The following is a 25,385-nucleotide window of genomic DNA, read 5'->3' as shown; positions in this document are numbered from 1 at the left end:
GATGTGTGAAGGTTGTCGTGGCGCGACGATACGTGGGTGTGCTCGATGGGGGCTCGGTAGGAGGGACGGGTACCTCCATGCGGTCACGTCATCTGTCATCGGGATAGGTGTCGGCGTCAAAATCGGCGGATCTTCGGTAAGGGACTCGAAATGTGGACCTTGGATCGATGGGTAACATGATAAAAAGGAGAAGACGTTTACCTAGGTTCGGGCTCTCTTGATGGAGGTAAAACCCTATGTCCTACTCTTGTTTGTATTGATGGTAGAATATCAAGTACATAGTTGACCTACCTCCACATCATATGTTGTGGTCTAAAACCTAGGAATAATGATCTTAACTTGTCCTACGAAGTAAAGCCCTCTGGTGCATATAGAAACCAGGAGCACTAGGGTTAATAATGTCCGTTTCATTAAGGAGAAAACATGTCGATTACCACGTGGCCGTGGGGTGCACGCCAAGTCTTCGAAAGAGTCCGTCTTGGATACAACATCGCCTTATCTTCCAGATTCAAATAATAATAATAATATGGCGGAGTCTGGCCCATAGAAATAGGCAAGCAGCCCAAGGACCCATTTGTCTCTCGCTCCCTCAGAAGCCCCTGAACTGGCCTCCAATGTTGTAGTCTTGACTTCCAGCTGCTTCGTGCGTCCAAAGTCTCCGGCTTGCGAGGCGAGTTCTCCCCATTTATATTCAGCCGGTTACAGTTCCATCACTAATAACTTGCCTGTTTCCGAACAATATATATACATATACTCATAAAGATATGATTTATCCTTCCAGGCCGACCATTCGATAGCGAACACCATTTTTCCTGACAACCTTTTTAACCAAAGGTCATGGCTGGTCCATACCAATGACCCGCTACGGAAACATAGTTCAAGGTAGTTTTCATTGACACGCCCCATTAACATGGAGATCGTGTACCCCATTTTAAGGGATATGTTTATGATTTAGGCTATCTCATACGCTAATAACTGCATGGTTTATTGGGAAATGGTGAAGTTTCACGGCGCAGCAGAGGGGCTCTTGGTATTACAGTGGGTTATAAAAAGGAGACCGCCACCCCAGCCTCCTTACGCTTTCCAGATCTCACATCGCCGTTGCCTTTCCCAATCCTCAGAGATCCCGCCTCCAACCTCTCCCCTTTTCCCAATCTACTCAAATCCCTTTCCCTAGTCCGGCCATGGCCGGCTCGGGTTCAAAAGGCAAGTGGGAGGCCTCCTGTGTCACTGAAAAGGACATCCAGCTACTTGTCAACAAACATCGTCCACCATGCTTTATAGAAGGGCCAGCTCATCCCTACACCTAAAGAAGGTGAAAGAGTGGTTTTTATCTCCCATTTTCTTAGGGGCCTTGGCTTCCCTCTCCACCCCTTTGTTTGGGGCATAATTTTTTATTATGGGTTAGATTTCCATGATCTTCCCCCGAATTCCTTTTGGCACATTTCGGCCTTCATCATAGTATGTGAGGCCTTTTTGTGAGTCCACCCCCACTTTGGCTTATGGTTGAAAGTCTCAACATTAATCTGATGGTAGTCAACGGCGAGCGGGCAGAATGTGGGGGAGCAATGATTAGTAAGCTCCCCTGGTTATATGATGGGACGGTACCTTGATAGATACCGTCAAGGCATGGCAAATGGAGTGGTTCTACATCACCGAGCCACACGCCGCGGGGTGGGCAGCTAGCACCTCCTGAGTTCAGATCCGGTCCTCTCACCTGGCAAGTGTTTTGGACGGATAAGTCCCTCGATTGGGGGGGCTGCGGAGGTGAAGGCACCGACAAGATGCATCTCCATCTTGCTAGAATAGAAAATCGAGCTGACTAATCACTACAAGAAATATGGTCGATAATGACCCACCATTTTGGTCACTGAATTGTCATTATTTTTTATTTATGACTTTGTTTTGACCAAAATGAGAGGGTCAATAGTTGGCCGTCAAGAACAAACAAAGATGACCTTTCGTAGTTTTTGGTCATGGATCCTATGACCAAAAACTATAGGTTGTAGAATCTCTTGACCAAAAAATTGGTCATTACCCATGAGCTTCATCCACGTATGATCTCATGTGGCTAAGCTGGCATGGCATCATCCACGTGGCACAAGGTGACATGGCATCATCCATGTGGCAAAATAATGACATGGAGGCCACATATAATCTGGCATGGCATTCTTAGTGTCCCAACGGACCAAGCCCATAAATACAGCCCATTTATTACTTTGGCGGATCTATTTTTTATTTTGATTGGGCTGTTTTGTTAATCAAACATTATTAGGCCATGGTAATTTTGCACGCTCTTAGCAATTTTCTAAAAATTAGTTGTTCAGCTGATCATTTATCCAGCGAAAAAATATTCACATTATAGTACGTAATCACAGCGAATCAGAAGGGCACATAATAGCTAGCAATACTTAGTATTTCATCAACTTACAACCTAACATAACATAACAGATACCATCACATCATAGAAAATTCCATTTTGTTCTAACTTGAAGTAAGCTTCTTCAAACTTCATAATTGAAGCTGTTCTACATGGACGTCAGCACCACTATTGGATCTGTCCTTAGAAGCTGCTAGTCATCCACGCACCACCTCGTACTCTTAATGTACATGCAACCATATTTCAAGGTAAAGACATTAGAAGCCATATCAAACATGATCATTTTAAATCAAAAAATGTTCAAAATTTTAGAGTGCACAATACACAATTTCACTCAAACAAAATGGTATAGCAAATGGTATAGAAATGTCCTGTTAGTAGACTAGGTCGGCCCAGCCACCGTCAGTTGGAGGTCGGTTGTATGTAACCCTAGGTCCCCTGTGTTGGAAATATGCCCTAAAGGCAATGATAAAATAGTTATTATTATATTTCCTGTTTCAAGATAATCGTTTATTATCCATGCTACAATTGTATTGAATGAAAGCATAGATACATGTGTGGATATATAGACAAAACAATGTCCCTAGCAAGCCTCTAGTTGGCTAGCCAATTGATCAAGGATGGTTAAGGTTTTCTGATCATACGCAAGTGTTGTCACTTGATAACTGGATCACATCATTAGGAGAATCATGTGATGGACTAGACCAAACTATGAACGTAGCATGTGATCATGTCATTTTATTGCTATTGTTTTCTGCATGTCAAGTATTCATTCCTATGACCATGAGATCATATAAACCACTGACACCGGAGGAATACCTTGTGTGTATCAAATGTCACAACGTAACTGGGTGACTATAAAGGTGCTCTACAGGTATCTCCAAAGGTGTCCGTTGAGTTAGCATGGATCAAGACTAGGATTTGTCACTCCGTGTGACGGATGGGTATCTCGGGCCCACTCGGTAATACAACATCACAAACAAGCCTTGCAAGCAATGTGACTCAAGTGTAACTCACGGGATCTTGTATTACGGAACGAGTAAAGAGACTTGTCGGTAACGAGATTGAAATAGGTATATGGATACCGACGATCGAATCTCGGGCAAGTAACATACCGAAGGACAAAGGGAATGACATACGGGATTATATGAATCCTTGGCAAGAGGTTCAACCGATAAGATCTTCGTAGAATATGTAGGATCCAATATGGACATCCAGGTCCCGCTATTGGATATTGACCAAGGAGTGTTTCGGGTCATGTCTACATAGTTCTCGAACCCGCAGGGTCTGCACACTTAAGGTTCGATGATGTTTTAGTATAGTTGAGTTATATGTGTGGTTACCCAAAGGTTGTTCGGAGTCCCAGATGAGATCACGGACGTCACGAGGGTTTCCTGAATTGTCCGGAAACGACGATTTATATATAGGATGGTTTCATTTGGTCACCGGAAAGTTTCGGACATCATTGGTAGTGTACCGGGAGTGACGAATGGGTTCCGGGTATTCACCGGGAGGGGCCCACCCACCCGGGAGTGAGCCCAGTGACCCTAGGGTGGTGCACCATCCCTTAGTGGGCTGGTGAGGTCAGCCCAATAGGGCCATGGCGCCACAAGTGAAAAAACCAAAAGAAAAAGAAAAACAAGGAAAGAGGGAGGTGGGAAGGAAGGAGGGGACTCCTCCCCCCAAATCGAATTGCGGTGGGAGTCCACCTCCTCCCACTCGGCCGGCGCCCTTGGGGCTCCCTTGAGCCCCAAGGCTAGCCCCTCCCCTCTTCCTATATATATATTGGTGGTTTAGGGCTTTTTGAGACACAACTTTGCCACGTGCAACTCTAACCTATACCACGTAGTTCTTCCTCTAGATCGAATTTCTGCAGAGCTTGGGAGGAGCCCTGCAGGAATAGATCATCACCATCACCGGAGCGCCGTCACGCTTCCGAAGAACTCATCTACTTCTCCGTCTCTCTTGCTGGATCAAGAAGGCCGAGATCGTCATCGAGTTGTACGTGTGCTAAACGCGGAGTTGTCGTCCGTTCGGCGCTAGATTGGAACGGATCGTGGGACGGCGATGATTTGAATCACGAAGCTGTACCACTACATCAACCGCGTTTCTTAACGCTTTCCGCTTAGCGATCTACAAGGGTATGTGGATCTAATTTCCTCTCATAGATGGACATCACCATGATAGGTCTTCGTGTGCGTAGGAAATTTTTTGTTTCCCATGCAACGTTCCCCAACACCCTGGTGACTATATAAACTAGGGGTACTAGTCCATGTAGGCAGATTATCTCATCTAGGGTTTAGCTCATCTCGAGGTGGATCAACTCTGTAATTACCATCCACATCAATATAATCAAGCAGGACGTAGGGTTTTACCTCCACACGAGGGCCCAAGCCTGAGTAAATATTGTCTCCTCTTATCCTCTTGCAATCCATCGATCTAAGGTCCAGAGTTCGGGACCCCCTACGTGAGATCTGCCAGTTTTGACACCGACGTTGGTGCTTTCATTGTGAGCTTCGCTGATTGGATCCCCGAAAGGATCGATGGCATGCCTAGTCATCACCGAGGAGATCATCAACACGGATGTTTTCGTCCCCGAACAGATCTTCGCATTTGGAAGCATCGTTATGCATGCCAATCCGTCCGACCAATATCTTGCGGATGGGCACGCACCGCTGGGAGAGCGGATCATAGATGCAGAGCGAATCGTCGGGTCCAAAGAGGAGGAGACAGGCATTGCGGCAGTCCTTGATGGACCAATCCCTCTCAAAGCGTGCGAGCGCAATATCGGCCTGGGTAAGAATGGCGGCGAGGTGAGGGGATGTGGGCACGGAGCGGGCAGTGTGTGGAAGTCGAGTCGGGAGTTGAAGAAGCCGAGGAGGGGCGACGACGGGTGGTGCTGGCGGAAGTTTTTGAGAAAACCTTTGTCGGAGGCGATGCGGCGCCAGCGCCGGGAGACTGACGCTACGCACGCTAGGACGCCGCCGACGGGAGGAGGAGCAGGATTAGCCGGAGGGCGCCGTCCCGAATGGAGTCGGCTGTGGTGGAGGAGGGTTGCCTTGATGATGATGCCGCCACCTCAACTTCACTACTGGTGCGTGCTAGTATTAACGTTCTGTTGCGCCTCACCCCGTCGGCCAGCTTGGGAGGCAGCATGGGCCCACTCCTATTGCAACTCGCGCTCCACTCACCGCAGCATTTTTCAAAAGGAAATGCTACAAATCAAGCATCAGGTTATTTAACTACTCTATATATGGAGAATGAAACCTTTTTTTTATGAAAAAATTACTTATCGCAAGGATGGCAAATTCTCAAATCCGGCAGCAGGATTTGTCATGCCTTGCTTGCTCCAGGGAATTCTGAGGCCCACAGGACACTTAATTTTTCATCAACAATGTTTGGTTTGTCATGTTTAAAAATGAACACAGGAGTTCCGTTGTTTTTTGCTAAAATGAATAAATAAATAAAAGGTTTTCCTAGCAAAAAGAAAAAGTTGATCCATGGTTTTAAAGAATACTTCTATTTTCTCTTAAGTCAAAATTTATAAAGGACATATATAGCGATAATTCGATCCTGCTCCCGGTCAGAAAAAAAAATTAAAAATAAATACTAGAAAAATTCAGAAAACTCTTAAAAATGTGTGGTAGATAATTTGATGCGTGAGGTTCGTTCCAAATTTCATCTTATTTGGACATCTGAGCAACTCTTGGCAAAAAAGATAAATCAGGTCAGAAAAGTTCATGAACAGTAGATCTTTTTTATATCCAGATTTTTTTTTCTGAGAGCGCCTCAGATGCCCACATGAGTTCAAATTTGAAGCAGACCTCACGCACCAAATTATCCACCACACACAAAAAAAATTGGAATTTTGTAAATTTGTTTAGTATTTATTTTTATTTTTTGTTTTTTGTTTAACGGGTACAGATGAGCTCGGGAGTCAAAACGCCTCTTCCCATATATAGACACATCTTGCTCTCGGTAACAATATTTATTTATGGATGCGCCTAGAACTCGGGTGGCTGAGAAATAGTAAGGGCTAAGTCACCGGACGTCAGGCCATGTATTCAGCCCCGTTTTCTCCTGGGCCCGGACTGGTTTTCATTTTGTTGGTTTTCGGTTGTGGCCTAGTGCTCTAGCTTCCTTTCTTTTGTATTTTTTGTTCTTCTCTTTTGGGTTGTGTGACATCGGTTATGCACAGACCAGCACAAGCAGCTGAATCTCACAGCTAGATGGATGAATATACCAATATATATACTTGCATGTACCTATCTTTAAAAAGGAGGACACTCCAAAAAATTGTAATTCCAAAACACCACATTAAAAAATATTTATTTTATTTGAACTATTGTGTTTATTGAAATGTGACTAAAAAATACCATACTTGCATAACAAGGAAACACACACTACATATTATCAAAGAAAAAGAAAAGCAAAACTACATTCCTAACACTATTGTGCCGCATAATCTGTGTAATGAATATTCGTTTAGAAAACTCACCTAGTGTGTTTGTTGAATGATTTTTTTTTCAATAATAGACATGCAGCGGGCCGACAATCCCCCCTCTAGCCACGAGTTTCACTCGTGTTGGTAAACATGTAGTTACAGTTGGGTTACAACGCTTGCAAATGCAAGTCTAGAGGTGGACATACAATTGGCCAACAACCTAATTAAAAATGTGGAGTTGCGGCCCTGACTTGGAAAGTGCAGTTGCGGTCTTTGTTTTGAAAATGTGCACTTGCGACCTCGCCTTTGAAAACATGCAGTTGAATGACTTGCAGTTGTGACCCATTGAAAAAGTGCAGTTGCAACCCCCCCTCCCACCTTGAAAACATGCACTTGCGACTTTCTCTTAAAAACTTGCAGTTGTGATCCCATTTGAAACTGGTAGTTGCATCCTTGTTTGAAAAACTTGGAATTTCAACCCCCCCCCCCACCACCACCACCATTTAAAACGTGTAGTTGCGGCCTCTCCTTGAAAACATGCAATTGCGACCTCCCCTTGTAAACTTGCAGTTGCGACCCCATTTGGAATTGGTAGTAGCATCCCCACTTGAAAAACTTGCGGTTGCGATCCTCCTTAAAGACAATGCAGCTGCAACTCCCTTTTGAAAAATTATAGTTGTGACCCCAGTATAAAAACATGCAATTGTGACCCTTGAAAAAACAAACAGCTTCGATCCCATTTTAAAAATTTGCAATAGCAACCCTCGCTGAAAACTTGCAGTTGCGATCCCATCTTAAAAACTTGCAGCGGCGACCCCCTTAAATATGTGTAGTTGCGACCTCCCCTCAAAAGCATGTAGATGGGACCCCATTTTAAACTTGTAAATGTGTCCCATTTGAAAAACTTACAGTTGCGACTCCCCTTGAAAACATGAAGTTGCGACTGGCATTTGGACACATGAACCCTTACGAAAAATTTGCAACTGCGACCCAATTTTAAAAAAGTTAGTTCCGACCCTGTTTGGAAAAATTATAGTTGCGCCTCCGCTTGAAAACATGTAGTTGTGGCAAGCATTTGAACACATGCAGTTATGACCTTTTATAAAAACATGCAATAGCAACCTCACTTAAAAAATTAGTTGCAACCCCGTTTGAAAAATTTGCAGCTACGCCTCGCCTTGAAAACGTGTTCTTGCGACAAGCATTTAAACACATGCAGTTACAATCATCACTAAAAATATGCAATTGCTACCCATTTGAAGTTTTAGTTTCGGTCCAGTTTAAACATATGCAGTTGCGACCCTCACTAGGAGAAAGCATTTCCACCGAAGGAAAGGCTTGGCTCTTCATTGCACTACCATAAAATGAAAAAAACTAAGAACAGTAAAACAAAATAAATTAATTAAAAAGCTGAATATAGAAAGCAAAAAATATAGAAAATAAGACAATGGTCAATAAAAACGCTAAAAAACAAAGCAGAAAAGGACAACATGGACCGATACACATAGACAAGGCAGCATCGGTACCTGAAAAAAAAACTAGACAACATCGCTACCTCTTTCTTTCCTCGATAATTGACAGGAGGACATGACCGGCCGTAATCGGAAAACCCTATTCGTCGCTCTGTGCGAAGCTGTGTCGGGTCTTCGCACAAAGCTGGAGAGGGATCACTTTCAAATGGGCTGGCCCGTTAGCGGGGGTTGCAGTGCCCGGTTTTGGGAACGTTTCAGCCAGTTTTTTTGTTTCGTTTTGGAAAACTTCTACAAGGTTTCCTGGACCGGCTTATTTCTTTTTCATTTACTTTATTCTTTTCTGTTCCTTTTTCTCTTTTATGTTTCTGTTCCAAAAAATATTCTTGATTTTCAAGAAAACTTTTTGAATTTTCAAAAATATTCTCCATTTTCAAGAAAGTTCTGTATTTTCCAAGAAATATTCTCGTTTTCAAAATTTGTTCTAAAGATTGAAATTTGTTCTCATTTTAAAAAAACTTTCTTAAGATTCAAAAATTGTTCATGCTGTCAAATTTGTTCAGGATTTTTCAAAATTGTTATCGATTTCAAAATTTGTTCTCAAAATTGAAAAAATGTTCATGCTTCCAAATTTGTTTGGGGTTTTCAAGTTTGTTCTCAAGATTCAAAAAATGTTCGTACTTTAAAAAAATGTTCGCGCTTCCAAATTTGTTTACGTTTTTTAAATTTGTTCATGGTTTCAATTTTTTTAAACTTCAAAAAATGTTTGTGTGTTAAAAATTTATTCACACTTTAAAATTTGTTTGGGTTTTTTTCAAAATTGTTCTCCTTTTCAAAATGTTGTTTTCAATATTTAAAAAATTGTTCGCGCTTCCAAATTAGTTCACATTTTTTTAAAATTCTTCTTGGTTTCAAAATTTATTCTCAAAATCCAAAAAAGGTCATACTTTAAAAAATCAGTTCACGCTTTCAAATTTGTTAGTAATTTTTCAAAATCATTCTCCTTTTCAAAATTGTGTTCTCAAGATTTAAAAAATGTTCGTGCTTTAAAAAATTGTCCGCGTTTCCAAAAAAAATCTCGTTTTCGAAAAATGTTTTTTATCAAATAAAAGGAAAAAGGGAAGAAAAAGCAAACCAAAATCAAAATAAAAAACAGGGAAGGTAATAGGTAACAGAAAAATAACTGGGCCAGCTTGGAAAAGGAAAACAGGACGAGGGCAACTTGGCTCGGACACTAGACGAATCACTATGTGTTTTTTAATCAAACGACCATTTACGTGAATGAGACCATAGGTAAAACTCAGCTCTGAGTTTTAGCAAACCCATTTATTTATTTTCCGTACAAGTTCAATCGGTAAGCAGTTAGCTAAAATCATGGATGTGGTTATGATCCAATTGAACTACGTAGTACGTAAAAGTTGTGTAGGAACTTTGTGTAGAAATATGATTTTCTTTTATGAAGGCAGTACAAACATGTATTCCCCACATACACTCACCCCTACAAATGTAATAATAATTGAAACAAACACTGTTAATACCAGCCTTCTTAACATATCTATATACTACTTCCATGATTAGAGTGTATTCCAATCCTCCGGTGGTTGTTCGGCAAGATCCATGATCCTTACAGTCGGATTAGGTGCTTGCGCAGTTGGCCATCTTGTTTTCAGATAAATTCCTGTCAGGATGTAATATGAGCATTAGCATCAGTGTTAATATTACTCTGCTGAATGGCCTTCTTGATATGGAGCAGATGAGCATACCAATATGTGTGCAATACATATCAGAGGAGCACCGTGTATGATAAATGTGTGCAATACATATCAGAGAAGCACCGTGTATGATTTTAAAAATTGCCTCACAGTGCTGTTTTACTTTTACATGAGTACATTGACCATGGAAAAGGAAGAAGAAAGACAGGTAATCACCCCGCAAAAAAACGTAACCCTAGGCAACCTTGCAAAAAAGAAATTAAGAAAGGTGACTAGATACTTACCGAACAAAAGCTGTCAACAGGAAGAGAGAATATGAAATCTATCTATCAGCTTTGCTAGCAGTCTGAATTTCACAGAAATTGTGCAGAGACAATCGAACACGATACTTGTAGATAGTGCTCGTTTATCAGATCAACAAACGTAGTAAAGAGCATTACCATCAAAGGCTAGCACGGCGGAGACATCCACCGGCACCGGCGCCGGCGTTGACCGACGAGTGGAGCGGCACTCGGGCCGGGAGGAAGCGAGGGCGAGCTCTGTTTTGGCCGCCGGGCTGCGTGCTCTGCCTCGTGTGCCCACATAATTTGGCTGAGTTTAGCTAAAAGAAATGTAATTTGGCTGAACCCACCAGGTTAATTTAAAAGATCAAAGTGACTAACTGTTTAAAAATACAGAAGCTGATTCTCCCAACATTCTCTGCAGCATATACCACTACTGTACTACTAGTACTATATATATATATATGACAGAAGTGGAATTGAGAGGTTTGTTTTCACAACATTATTCCCTTGAACGTTTTCCCATCATTTTTTCAAGGGTTTGGTTTAACAGGGTGCATGCATCTGAATCAGATGATGTCTGGACCTTAAGTCAGAACCAAAGCGACCAAGCATGTACTACAAAAAGCACTACATACGTACAGACTAGCTACAAACCGGATAGATACAAGCTGTACATACCAACACTAGAACCTGCAAACGTATAGACCTAAATCACAGCCACAAAACATTCACAAATCCGATGCCTCGTCGCAGATCGCCTCTAAAACCCTATTGTCCCATACATACATTACACATCAACTCAACGGATCTCTCTAGCAGGACCGATCAAGCCGGTCTCGGCGAAGCGGGCCTGTTGTTGCTCCCTTTGGTCGACGATGGTCTCGAGCCGGTCATGCTCCGGCTGCTGCTCGGCTTCCTCTGCAGCTGCGGGCGAGGGATGTTCCCTCCCTCCTCGGCGTCGTGGAGCTCCTCCAGCGCCACGACGACCTGCTCCATGCTCGGCCTGTGCCTCGAGTCCGCTGAGAGGCACTAAAGCGCCAGTGACGCTGCCTTCTAGGCCTTGGCGAGGGAGTACTATCCGCCCAGACGGGGGTCCAGCACGCGGAAGATGCGCCGCTTGCTCATTAGGTACGGTCGCGCCCACTCCACCAGGTTGTGCTCGCCGGTCGGCCGGTTCTTGTCCACCGCACGCCGCCCCGACAGCATCTCCAGGAGGACCACGCCGAAGCTGTACACGTCGCTCTTCGTGGTCAGGTGGCCTGATCATGGAAATGTTGTGGCAGGAAAATTAGTTTAAGTTCGGCATGATGGTCGATGATGACGCTACCGGAGTGACAAAATAATCACGTTCAACATCGGTGTGTTTAGATCATGGAAATGAAGCAGATATTTGTGCACGTGGCCGAAAAATCAGTTAAGTTTGGCATCTTGGTCGATGACGCAACCAGAGTCGCAACGCAATCACGTTTCAGGTGGGTGTGTTTAGGTATTCAGCAAGATATTTGTGCAGATGAGAACTGAAAGGTTGTAGCCGAAAAATTAGTTAAGTTTGGCATCTTGGTCGATGACGCAACCAGGGTAACAACACAATCACGATTCAGGTAGGTGTTGTTAGATTTTCAGCAAGATACTTGTGCAGCTGAGGATTCTGAAAGTGGAATGACCAACCGACCTGTTGCAAGGTATTCTGGTGCAGCATACCCATATGTCCCCATCACCCTTGTGGACACATGGCTCTTGTCACCGGTTGGTCCGTCCTTCGCCAGGCCGAAATCTGAGAGCTTTGCGTCGTAGTTCTGAAGAAGAAATTGCATGGTTATCAGATCGACCGATAGAAATATTTTGCGGACACAAAGGAAATTGTCCTTCAAAGGTGTGGATATATATACCGCATCTAGGAGGATATTAGAGGTTTTGAAATCGCGGTAGATGACTTTGGCCTTGTCACTGTGGAGAAACGCGAGCCCTTTTGCTGCTCCATGGGCAATTTTCATCCGGAGGTTCCAGGAGAGCGGCTGGCATCATTCCTTCAAAACTACTCCCTCCGTCCGGAATTAACTGCCGCTGAAATGAGTGTATCTACACACTGAAACGCGTCTAGATACATTCATTTCAGGGACAGGTAATTCTGGACGGTGGTCGTAGAGAATAACAACCGGAGAATAGGAATGGGATAGGTAGAAGACCAGGCACTTACTCCTGAAGAGATGATTCTCTAAACTCCCACGAGGCATGAACTCATAGACGAGAAGCCGCTGTTCGTCTTCGACACAGTACCCGACGAGCTTTACAAGATTCGGGTGCGATAGTTGTCCAAGGTAATTCACTTCAGCCTGCGTCCCAAAGGAAAAGCATGTCAGGCACAATGCAAAACAGAAATAAAGAGGAAATCCCATTTCCAGCAGGCGAAACTGCGACTAACCAGCCATTCCCTATGGCCCTGATAGCTTTCCTGGTTAAGCTTCTTCACAGCAATGACCATCCCGGTGCCTGGTTTAGTTGGGGCGAGGGTCTTCTCATCGATCCACCCCTTGAAGACTGACCCAAACCCTCCCTCGCCTAGCACGCTGTCCGGCCGGAAGTTTCTCGTGGCGGTCCTTAGCTCATTGAAGGTAAAGGCCTTGACGTTCGCTGACTCCAGAATCTCACCCTCGCTCCGTTGCACTGACGCCGCCGAGGCATAGCTGCTGGAGTTGCTCAAGGCCGCCCCGTTCCTGCTAGCATACCTGGAATTTGCCCCTGATCATCACACAATGGTGCAGAGTTTCAGAAATGATTCAATCAACACTTCTGCTTCGGTACACCCCTAACACAACGACGACCGAGATGAGTCGATACCTCTTCATAACAAAGGGCAGTATGGTCCTTTGAAATGTACGCGACATACAACCGCCGGGGTGACGTGTCGTCAGCGCGCCAACCGTCATGACTTGGCACGTCCACGTCGTCTCGCGACGGTTCCCGAAGCATGCCGCGTGGTCGGTTCCCGAGGCCGCCGCCTTCAATCGCGCAGCCACGTCGCCAGTGCGTCCCATCGTTTCGGAGGAGCAGTTAATACCTACCCACGTCAGTGCGTCCCGTCGTTTCGTCGTCTCCTCAGGGCGCCATTAATGGCGGCAGCGTCGTTCCCTGGCGGCGCCGCCAGCTGACCGTCAGTCCGCCGTCTCCTGAGGCGACGCAGGCTATTGACCGCGGGTCCGCCGCGTTCCCGAGGCCGTCGCGCTCCCGAGGCACCGCGTTTACTCCCCCGGAGTAACGCCGGCCACATACCACGTCGCCTGCCCTCCCCCCTCCCCCCGCGCTGCGCTATAAAACGACGACCTCCTCCCTCCCTCCTCCGGCGACGCTCTCTGTCCGACGTTCTCCTCCCCCCTCCTCCGCCGACGATGGACCACGCTGACGGGATCAGCTCCGGCATTGGCAGTGCCCCGGGGAGCAACTGGCCGAACAGCCTCGACGAGCCGGCGACGGAGCACCTCCACCGGCTTGGGCTCCTCGTCCCGCAAGGCTGCCACCTTGCGAAGCCGTGGCGGATCAGCAAGGACGGCTACCCGACGAAGGGCGACCCGCCGACGGCGGAGGAGCTCCGCACCCACCAGGGCGGCCGGTACAATGCCTGCGGCCATCACGCCTTCTGGGACGGTAAGAGTTACTACGCCGTCGTCGCGCAGCTCCGCCCGAGGAGGCGGGCGGCCGTCCCCCAGCACCCGCCGGCGGCCCCGCCGGTTCCCGAGGAGTTTGACCTGCCGCCGGAGCAGATTGTCCTCCGCGAGGACGGCGACCCCGACGACACGCCGGGGCTGCTCGTCGCCCTGCGCGCCTCTCAGGCGGCGGCGGCGGCCGCCGCGGCAGCGGAGGCGGCGAGAGAGGAGGCCGAGATCGCGGCGGCCATCCAAGCGGCGCAGGCTATGGGAGCGGCGGACCCGCAGGCCGTCACCGGCGACGACGACGACGGCACGGACGGTGGCGGCGCGGGGGTTGGACAGGACGTCGTCTACGTCGACGAGTCCGATTAGTTTTTTAGTCGTTTTAATTAAAATCGAGCTATATTCGAATGTAATCGTGAACTATGTTTTATTAAGTTATGTATCGAATTTCATTATATTATCTAACTTATTTATCGAAGTTATTATGTATTATTTTTCATAATATTTTAAATTTGTTTGACTATTTAAAAAAAATAGAACTTCCATAAATTATTAGAAATAAATGAAAAATTTAGAAAACGATAAAAAGAAAAAATAAACAGATTATTTAAAAAAAGTCAACAAAGGTGGCAAGATGAAGGATATGCTACCCCACGTGACGCCATTTTAGAGAAGTCGATTGTAAGACCAACTCCAAACGATCTCAAAATTTGATACGCGGTTGATGTTGATATTTTAGGTGTGCATACCAAGCGGGTGCACGAGTTTCAACAAATGTGGCAAGATTTGTCACGTAAGGTCGTTTTTCGGTCACACTAGTAGAAAAATGGCCTTTTGTCCCGGTTCGTAAGGGCCTTCTGTCCCGGTTTTGGAATCGGGACTAAAAGGTCGTTACTAATGCCCTCGGCCTTTAGTCCCGGTTCTTACACCAACCGGGACAGATGAGCCTCCACGTGGCCGCTGCGGCCAGGCCAGGCAGGGGGGGCCTTTAGTTCCGGTTGGTGACACCAACCGGGACCAAAAGGCATCCACGCGTCAGCACCTGGCTGAAGCTGAGCTTTTTTTTAAAGGGGCTGGTTTAGGGGTTAATTTAGGTTGTTATATACACCAACCAAGGAGCATCCATGAGCAAGCACAAAAATAAATAATTTTATCTTTCATCAATGAGCATCCATGAGCATGCACAAAATTTCATCAGGCACACCACCATCATACTTAAAAGTGGAGTAGCAGTTCAACACTATCGTACTTAAAAGGTTTACACTATAAAGATTAAAGCTCCATCAGGTTCTTAAGATCTTCACTCCTGCTTCTTCACCTTCTCCTTCATCATCCTGATGCGCTTAGAGCGGCGAAGCCCCAGGCCAGGCTGTGGGATGTACTCCTCTACCAGAATTGGCATGGCCCTATGGACGAGTTTCCGTATGAAACCCTGAAAGCGATGGACGTGCTCGTCCTCCTCGCTGACACGGTGACGTACCACCTTCGCGTTGTCCGTAAGCCTCGGCACCATCACTGGCCCACGCGACCGCCACCAAACAAGGATCGGGTCAACAACGGTGTTGGAGCATATATTGGAGCATATATCTCCATATGTGGTTTTGGTACTTGATGAAAATTCCTATGGACTAATGGTTGCCTTAAGTTACATCTATAGGATTTGTCCATAGGCACTTCTTGAAGTCCATCTGTTGGGTTCAAGGAGTTTATATGATGACCAAGATGGTATTCAAGGTATTATCCAAAGAATGGTCATAGAGACGCATGGTTGATCAAGATCTCAGACAAATAGTAAATCAAGATGATCAACACACAAAGCCTACAAGATGTACCGAGAGGGATCAAGTGATCCCATGGTATGGATTTGTCCATAGGCACTTCTTGAAGTCCATCTGTTGGGTTCAAGGAGTTTATATGATGACCAAGATGGTATCCAAGGTATTATCCAAAGAATGGTCATAGAGAGACATGGTTGATCAAGATCTCAGACAAAGAGTAAATCAAGATGATCAACACACAAAGCGTACAAGATGTACCGAGAGGGATCAAGTGATCCCATGGTATGGTAAGCATTGTCCATTACGTGTTTGTGTACTAACCCATGGTCTTCGTGAGAGTTCTATGTGGGGGTTAGGTGTGTTTACATGGGCTTGCGTCAAAAGGAAGATCTCATACAACCCATGGAGTATGACGTCAAGTTGTGATCATCATCAATGGTTGATCAAGATCTCAGACAAAGAGTAAACCAAGATGATCAACACACAAAGCGTACAAGTTGTACCGAGAGGGATCAAGTGATCCCATGGTATGGTAAGCATTGTCCATTACGTGTTTGTGTACTAACCCATGGTCTTCGTGAGAGTTCTATGTGGGGGTTAGGTGTGTTTCCATGAGCTTGCGTCAAAGGGAAGATCTCATACAACCCATGGAGTATGACGTCAAGTTGTGATCGTCATCAAGATTGCGACGTGCAAGTTCAAGTGGATCAGCACGAAGATAGCATGCTTGAAGCTTGCCGTCCATTATGGTGGCAATGGACTTGTGAAGATATGCTGAAGAGTGGCTCACCCATAGTGAGTATGGGGGAGCAATCAACTAGTATTCATCAAGCCAACACAATCAAGAAAGGTGGTCCATCTTGAGGAAGCCAAGATCATCATCATCTAGCTCAAGAGGATGAGGTGCAAGGTATAGGTTTGCCCTTGATAGGTTTTCTGGTTAGGATAGATTGTTGTTCTATCAAGGGGGGCTCTCAAGTGAGTAGCTTGATCGTATCGTTCGTTGAGAGCTCAAACCATTTGCATCCTTGCATCATACTTCTTGGTTCTTAGTTGGTGTTTCTCTTTGTGAGTTTTAGAGCTTATGGTCATCTTCATGACAAGCTCGAGTTCATCGAAAACGGAGTCCATATGCATCTACTATGATGTTTTCGATGTTGGAGTTTTTGCCAGTTCTTCATTCATAGAGATCTCACATCTCTATATCTTTGGCATATTCATAACCGCATGGTCTTAAGATTTCCAGTCGCTGTTTGGATAGCCCTTGTCGTCCTGAATCCAACAAGCTTGGGTTTGCTCGATTCGGAGCTCGTATGCGAAAGTTATGGCTGTTTCAGTGGCGAGCGGTAGTACCGCTGGACCTAGCGGTAGTACCGCTCGACCTAGCGGTAGTACCGCTAGAGTTGGCGGTAGTACCGCTGGCCCTAGCGGTAGTACCGCTCGACCTAGCGGTAGTACCGCTAGAGTTGGCGGTAGTACCGCTGGCCCTAGCGGTAGTACCGCTGGCTCGCGGTAGTACCGCCCCTGGTCAGCGGTAGTACCGCTCCAGGAGCTTAGTACCGCCTGCCTAGCGGTTGTTCGTGGACGAACCTTTTTGCGAAGACTTTCTTGGCGGTGGTAGTGCCGTTGCACTACCAGGGGCCAGCGGTAGTACCGCTGGAGTGCCAGCGGTAGTACCGCTAGCTAGCGGTAGTACCGCTGGAGTACCAGCGGTAGTACCGCTGAAGTGCCAGCGGTAGTACCGCTGGAGCTCGGGCAGAAAGTGGGGGTAACGGTCTGATTCCTTCCCCCACTATATAAAGGGGGTCTTCTTCCCCCTTGGTCTTTGCTATTCTGTTGAGCTCTTGTTCTACCTCCATTGTTGACATTCTTAGAGCTTGATTACTCTCAATCCCTCCAATGATTCTTGCTTGTTCTTGAGGGAAAAGAGAGAGGAGATCTAGATCCACATCTCCACCAATCACTTTCTCCTCTATGTGAGGGGAACCCCTTGGATCTTGATCTTGGAGTTCTTTGTGAGCTCCTTGTTCTTCCTCTCATATTTCTCCATAGCTTTTGTTGTTGTGGAGGGACTTGAGTGTGAGGGACTTGACCACTTCGTGTGTTCTTGCCATTGCATTAGTTGCATCGATTTGAGTTCTCCACGGTGATACGTGGAAGTGAGAAGTTGAGAAGCTTACTACCTTTGGTACTTAGTACCCTTGATATTGTTCTTCGTGGATGCTTTGGCGTCCTAGAAGCTTGGTGGTGTCTCGGAGCTCAATCATTATGGTGTGAAGCTCCGGGAAGCGTTGGGGTCTCCAATTAGGTTGTGGAGATTGCCCCGAGCAATTTGTACGGGTACTGGTAACCGCCCCCAAGGGTTGCCACGTGTACGGGTTCGGTGACCGCCCCCAAGGGTTGCCATTTGTACGGGTTCGGTGACCGCCCTCAAGGGTCCCTTAGTGGAATCACGGCATCTTGCATTGTGCGAGGGCGTGAGGAGATTACGGTGGCCTTAGTGGCATCTTGGGGAGCATTGTGCCTCCACACCGGAGATTAGCATCCGCAAGGGTGTGAACTTCGGGATACATCATCGTCTCCCCGTGCCTCGGTTATCTCTTACCCGAACCCTTTGCTTATGCACTTTACTTTGTGATAGACATATTGTTTATTGTAATATATCTTGCTATCACTTAGTTGTTTATCTTGCTTAGCATAAGTTGTTGGTGCACATAGGTGAGCCTAGTGTTTGTAGGTTTTGTGCTTGACATATTAAACGTTAGTTTTATTCCGCATTTGTTCAAGCCTAAACCTTAACTATTTTAAATCGCCTATTCACCCCCCCCTCTAGGCGACATCCACGTACTTTTCAAACGGGCTGGGTCCTCACCAACCTACGCTCCCCGAAAGGTAGCATCTCCCAATACCAGCCGGGCGGAGCCCAGTCCCGGACATGGCCCCTCTGATCAAGCAGGTGTCCTCCGCCAAGTCGACGACGAGGATGAGGGATAGGCATCGTAAAATGAACTAAAAAATAAACTAGTTCTATTAATTTTCTTGCTAAAAATAAACTACTTCTATATATAGTAAAATAAAGTAGTTTTATTAAATCAACTAGTTCAACTACTAAGCACTTACTATAAATAAATAAACCAAAGCTATATTCACTATGGTGGTAATACTAGTTGTTATATTCTAAAAGGATAAAGAAATAAGTTCACATGCAGATGACTAAATCAAGGAAATAAAACACAAGTTCGTGCTAACCATATGTTAACTTATAAGACAAGTTCATGCTAACACTAGTAGAAAACAGGGCTATAGTTCGGCCGTGGCCAGCCCATTAGTCCCGGTTCTTCAAGAACCCGGTTCGTGAGCCCAGGGGGCCGGCCGGGACCTCGTGGGCATTGGTCCCGGTTCGTGTGGAACCATTTGTCCCGGTTCGAGCCACGAACCGGGACCAATGGCCCTCGCTGCTGGTCCACAACCATTCGTCCCGGTTCGTGGCATGAACCGGGACAGAAGGGGTGGCTTTAGTCCCGGTTCATGCCACGAACTGGGAAAAATAACTTGCCTACATATATACCCACCGCCGCGGCAGAGCACTCCACAGTGTTCTGTTTTTGTCGAGCCGGCGAGGGGAGGGCATTTGGGTGCTCTAGTTCACCTCCTATGCACATGAGGTGTTCGATGAAATGCCCGAGCCACACTAGTTAAGCTTTCTCCTCTCGAAACTCGACCTCCGAGCTCCATTTTCAACGATACTTGTCTAGATTTAGCGGTCTGTCATGCCCCGTCCCCGCCCCGTCTTCACCGTCGTCGATCGCCCGCGCCGATCTCGTCGCCGGCACCACCGTGGTGAGCCTCTTGTTCTTATCTTCTTTCTGAAAGAAAAAAATTCTGACTTCAGATAGATACTTGCCTAATTTTCTTACTTTTATTATTCCTTGTTATTATATAGTGCGATGGTTTTGGTATCCGCCCCCGTCGGCCCTCGTCCTGTCTATGATTCAGATGTGGTATATATTATCTTTTCATAACTATTTGGTTCATTTATTGTTTATGACAATTATGATGACCAACGTGACATATATTTTTAATCTAGGAGGTATGTGAACCGGAAATTCCAACCCACCTAGAAATTCTTCTCGAGAAGTTAACTTTGGTTGAAAAAGAAAACAAATACTTGAAGGAAAAATTGAAAATGATTGAGGATAAGAATATGGAAATGGAGTTGCATGTTGCCGAGGTCATTGACGATCGCAAGATGAAGATCAATGCGATGCAGTTGAAGATGGATGCAATGCGCTTGAAGATGGATGAAATGCGCTTGAAGATTAGGAATATTAAAAAATATGCCATTGATAAAGAGGCTTGGTATCATAATGCCGTTGGGTCAATTGTTACCTTACTTGCGATTTTGATCGCGTTTGTTGTTGCATTTAAATGTTTTACATAGTTGTATGTTGTTTTATGAGAGACCTTTATGTATTTATTTTTCAGTAATAACATTTGATCACTATTGTGCTTTCGTTTTAATGTGATGATGAACTTGTATTAATTTGGTCATTTATCTATTCATTTTGTTCTACAATGGTTTTTTTATATATACTTAATTTCATAATAGAGATGAACCGCCAATGGATGTACGCTGACCGACGCACTTTGGAGTATATTATGAACCGGGACTAATGCCCGAGTCGAAAAGGGTTGTAAATTGATGATGTGGCTTTGAATGGTGCATTTTGAACACAAAAAAACTATGGAGTTCAAATAAGTTCAAAAAAAATGAAATCCCTTTGTAACAAACAAGTTTCCGTATGAAACCCTGATACTTCGAAAGAGATTGTCCGTTTTGTACACGAAGTGCATCCAGTTTTTGCCGTAACCCTCTCAACTTTCTCGCACATGCTATGTGGGTGAAATGATGATACCATGCCAACTTGGAACCTTTTCAGAGTTCATTTCAAATGCTTTTCACTTTCATGGTCTTATAGCTCAAAATAATCAGTAAATGCATGAAAAACAACAAATGAAGTTATAAAGGGTTGTAAACTTATGATGTGGATTTGAATGGTGCATTTTGAACACAGAAAAACTATGGAGATCAAATAAGTTCAAAAAATGAAATCCCTTTGTAACAGACGAGTTTCCGTATGAAACCCTGATACTTCGAAAGAGATTGTCCGTTTTGTACACGAAGTGCATCCAGTTTTTGCCGTAACCCTCTCAACTTTCTCGCACATGCTATGTGGGTGAAATGATGATACCATGCCAACTTGGAACCTTTTCAGAGTTTCAAATGTTTTCAATTTCATGGTCTTATAGCTCATAATAATCAGTAAATGCATGAAAAGTAACAAATGAAGTCAGAAAGGGTTGTAAATTGATGATGTGGATTTGAATGGTGCATTTTGAACACAGAAAAACTATGGAGATCAAATAAGTTCAAAAAAATGAAATCCCATTCTAACAGACGAGTTTCCGTATGAAACCGTGATACTTCGAAAGAGATTGTCCGTTTTGTACACGAAGTGCATCCAGTTTTTGCCGTAACCCTCTCAACTTTCTCGCACATGCTATGTGGGTGAAAAGATAATACCATGCCAACTTGGAACCATTTTAGAGTTCATTTCAAATGTTTTCAATTTCATGGTCTTATAGCTCATAATAATCAGTAAATGCATGAAAAATAACAATTGAAGTCAGAAAGGGTTGTAAATTGATGATGTGGCTTTGAATGGTGCATTTTGAACATAGAAAAACTATGGAGTTCAAATAAGTTCAAAAAAATGAAATCCCTTTGTAATAGACGAGTTTCCGTATGAAACCCTCATACTTCGAAAGAGATTGTCCGTTTTGTACACGAAGTGCATCCAATTTTTGTCGTAACCCTCTCAACTTTCTCGCACATGCTATGTGGGTGAAATGATGATACCATGCTAACTTGGAACCTTTTCAGAGTTCATTTCGAATGCTTTTCAATTTCATGGTCTTATAGCTCAAAATAATCAGTAAATGCATGAAAAATAACAAATGAAGTCAGAAAGGGTTGTAAATTGATGATGTGGCTTTGAATGGTGCATTTTGAACACAAAAAAACTATGGAGTACAAATAAGTTCAAAAAATAAAATCCCTTTGTAACAGACGAGTTTCCGTATGAAACCATGATACTTCGAAAGAGATTGTCCGTTTTGTACACGAAGTGCATACAGTTTTGCCGTAACCCTCTCAACTTTCTTGCACACGCTATGTGGGTGAAATGATAATACCATGCCAACTTGGAACCTTTTCATAGTTCATTTCAAATTCTTTTCAATTTCAATGTCTTATAGCTCAAAATAATCAGTAAATGCATGAAAAATAACAAATGAAGTTAGAAAGGGTTGTAAACTGATGATGTGGCTTTGAATCGTGCATTTTGAACATAGAAAAACTATGGAGTTCAAATAAGTTCAAAAAAATGAAATCCCTTTGTAACAAGCGAGTTTCCGTATGAAACCCTGATACTTCCAAAGAGATTGTCCGTTTTGTACACGAAGTGCATCCAGTTTTTGCCGTAACCCTCTCAACTTTCTCGCACATAGCATATGTGGGTGAAATGATGACACCATACCAACTTGGAACCTTTTCAGAGTTTATTTCAAATGCTTTTTAATTTCATGGTCTTATAGATCAAACTAATCAGTAAATGCATGAAAAATAACAAATGAAGTCAGAAAGGGTTGTAAATTGATGATGTGGCTTTGAATTGTGCATTTTGAACACAGAAAAACTATGGAGTTCAATAAGTTCAAAAAAATGAAATCCCTTTGTAACAGACGAGTTTCCGTATGAAACCCTCATACTTCGAAAGAGATTGTCTGTTTTGTACACGAAGTGCATCCATTTTTTGTCGTAACCCTCTCAACTTTCTCGCACATGTTATGTGGGTGAAATGATGATACCATGCCAACTTGGAACCTTTTCAGAGTTCATTTCAAGTATTTTCAATTTCATGGTCTTATAGCTCAAAATAATCAGTAAATGCATGAAAAATAACAAACGAAGTCAGAAAGGGTTGTAAATTGATGATGTGGATTTTAATGGTGCATTTTGAACACAGAAAAACTATGGAGATCAAATAAGTTCAAAAAAATGAAATCCCTTCGTAAGAGACGAGTTTCCGTATGAAACCCTCATACTTCGAAAGAGATTGTCCGTTTTGTACACGAAGTGCATCCAGTTTTTGTCGTAACCCTCTCAACTTTCTCGCACATGTTATGTGGGTGAAATGATGATACCATGCCAACTTGGAACCTTTTCAGAGTTCATTTCAAATGTTTTCAATTTCATGGTCTTATAGCTCATAATAATGAGTAAATGCATGAAAAATAACAAATGAAGTCACAAATGGTTGCAAATTGATGATGTGGCTTTGAATGGTGCATTTTGAACCTAGAAAAACTATGGAGTTCAAATAAGTTCAAAAAATGAAATCCCTTCGTAACACACGAGTTTCCGTATGAAACCGTGATACTTCGAAAGAGATTGTCCGTTTTGTACATGAAGTGCATCCAGTTTTTGTCTTAACCCTCTCAACTTTCTCGCACATGCTATGTGGGTGAAATGATGATACCATGCCAACTTGAAACCTTTTCAGAGTTCGTTTCAAATGTTTTTCAATTTCATGGTCTTATAGCTCAAAATAATCAGTAAATGCATGAAAAATAACAAATGAAGTCAGAAAGGGTTGTAAATTCATGATGTGGCTTTGAATGGTGCATTTTGACCACAAAAAAACTATGGAGTTCAAATAAGTTCAAAAAAATGAAATCCCTTTGTAACAGACGAGTTTCCGTATGAAACCCTGATACTTCGAAAGAGATTGTCCGTTTTGTACACGAAGTGCATACAGTTTTTGCCGTAACCCTCTCAACTTTCTCGCACACGATATGTGGGTGAAATGATGATACCATGCCAACTTGAATCCTTTTCATAGTTCATTTCAAATGCTTTTCAATTTCATGGTCTTATGGCTCAAAATAATCAGTAAATGGATGAAAAATAACAAATGAAGTTAGAAACGGTTGTAAACTGATGATGTGGCTTTGAATGGTGCATTTTGAACACGGACAAACTATGGAGTTCAAATCAGTTCAAAAAAATGAAATCCCTTTATAACAAACGAGTTTCCGTATGAAACCCTGATACTTCGAAAGAGATTGTCCGTTTTGTACACGAAGTGCATCCAGTTTTTGCCGTAACCCTCTCAACTTTCTCGCACATGCTATGTGGGTGAAATGATGACACCATGCCAACTTGGAACCTTTTCATAGTTCATTTCAAATGCTTTTCAATTTCATGGTCTTATGGCTCAAAATAATCAGTAAATGCATGAAAATAAACAAATGAAGTTAGAAAGGGTTGTAAACTAATGATGTGGCTTTGAATTGTGCATTTTGAACACAGAAAAACTATGGAGTTCAAATAAGTTCAAAAAAATGAAATCCCTTTGTAACAAACGAGTTTCCGTATGAAACCCTGATACTTCAAAAGAGATTGTCCGTTTTGTACACGAAGTGCATCCAGTTTTTGTCGTAACCCTCTCAACTTTCTCGCACATGCTATGTGGGTGAAATGATGACACCATGCCAACTTGAAACCTTTTCAGAGTTCATTTCAAATGATTTTCAATTTCATGGTCTTATAGCTCAAAATAATCAGTAAATGCATGAAAAATAACAAACGAAGTCAGAAAGGGTTGTAAATTGATGATGTGGCTTTGAATTGTGCATTCTGAACACAGAAAAACTATGGAGTTCAAATAAGTTCAAAAAATAAAATCCCTTTGTAACAGACGAGTTTCCGTATGAAACCCTGATACTTCGAAAGAGATTGTCCGTTTTGTACATGAAGTGCATCCAGTTTTTGCCGCAACCCTCTCAACTTTCTCGCACATGCTATGTGGGTGAAATGATGATACCATGCCAACTTGGAACCTTTTCATAGTTCGTTTCAAATGCTTTTCAATTTCATGGTCTTATAGCTCAAAATAGTCAGTAAATGCATGAAAAATAACAAATGAAGTTAGAAAGGGTTGTAAATTGATGATGTCGCTTTGAATTGTGCATCTTGAACACAGAAAAACTATGGTGTTCAAATAAGTTCAAAAAAATGAAATCCCTTTGTAATAGACGAGTTTCCGTATGAAACCCTCATACTTCGAAAGAGATTGTCCGTTTTGTACACGAAGTGCATCCAGTTTTTCCCGTAACCCTCTCAACTTTCTCGCACACGCTATGTGGGTGAAATGATGATACCATGCCAACTTGGAACCTTTTCACAGTTCATTTCAAATACTTTTCAATTTCATGGTCTTATAGCTCATCATAATCAGTAAATGCATGAAACATAACAAATGGAGTCAGAAATGGTTGTAAATTGATGATGTGGCTTTGAATGGTGCATTTTGAACACAGAAAAACTATGGAGTTCAAATAAGTTCAAAAAAATGAAATCCCTTTGTAACACACGAGTTTCCGTATGAAACCCTGATACTTCGAAAGAGATTGTCCGTTTTGTACACGAAGTGCATTCAGTTTTTGCCATAACTTTCTCAACTTTCTCGCACATGTTATGTGGGTGAAATGATGATACCATGCCAACTTGGAACCTTTTCAGAGTTCATTTCAAATGCTTTTCAATT

The 25,385-nt window shown here is 43.6% G+C and overlaps 1 pseudogene; it reads right to left on the bottom strand.

Moving 5' to 3' along the window:
• Window positions 1-10,960: 10,960 nt before the first annotated feature.
• Window positions 10,961-13,324, bottom strand: LOC123395223 (annotated as a pseudogene).
• Window positions 13,325-25,385: the final 12,061 nt, after the last annotated feature.

This window comes from Hordeum vulgare, chromosome 1H (assembly GCF_904849725.1).
Source record: "Hordeum vulgare subsp. vulgare chromosome 1H, MorexV3_pseudomolecules_assembly, whole genome shotgun sequence".
NCBI classification, from domain to species: Eukaryota; Viridiplantae; Streptophyta; class Magnoliopsida; order Poales; family Poaceae; genus Hordeum; species Hordeum vulgare.
This window is presented reverse-complemented; position numbering and strand designations above follow the sequence as displayed.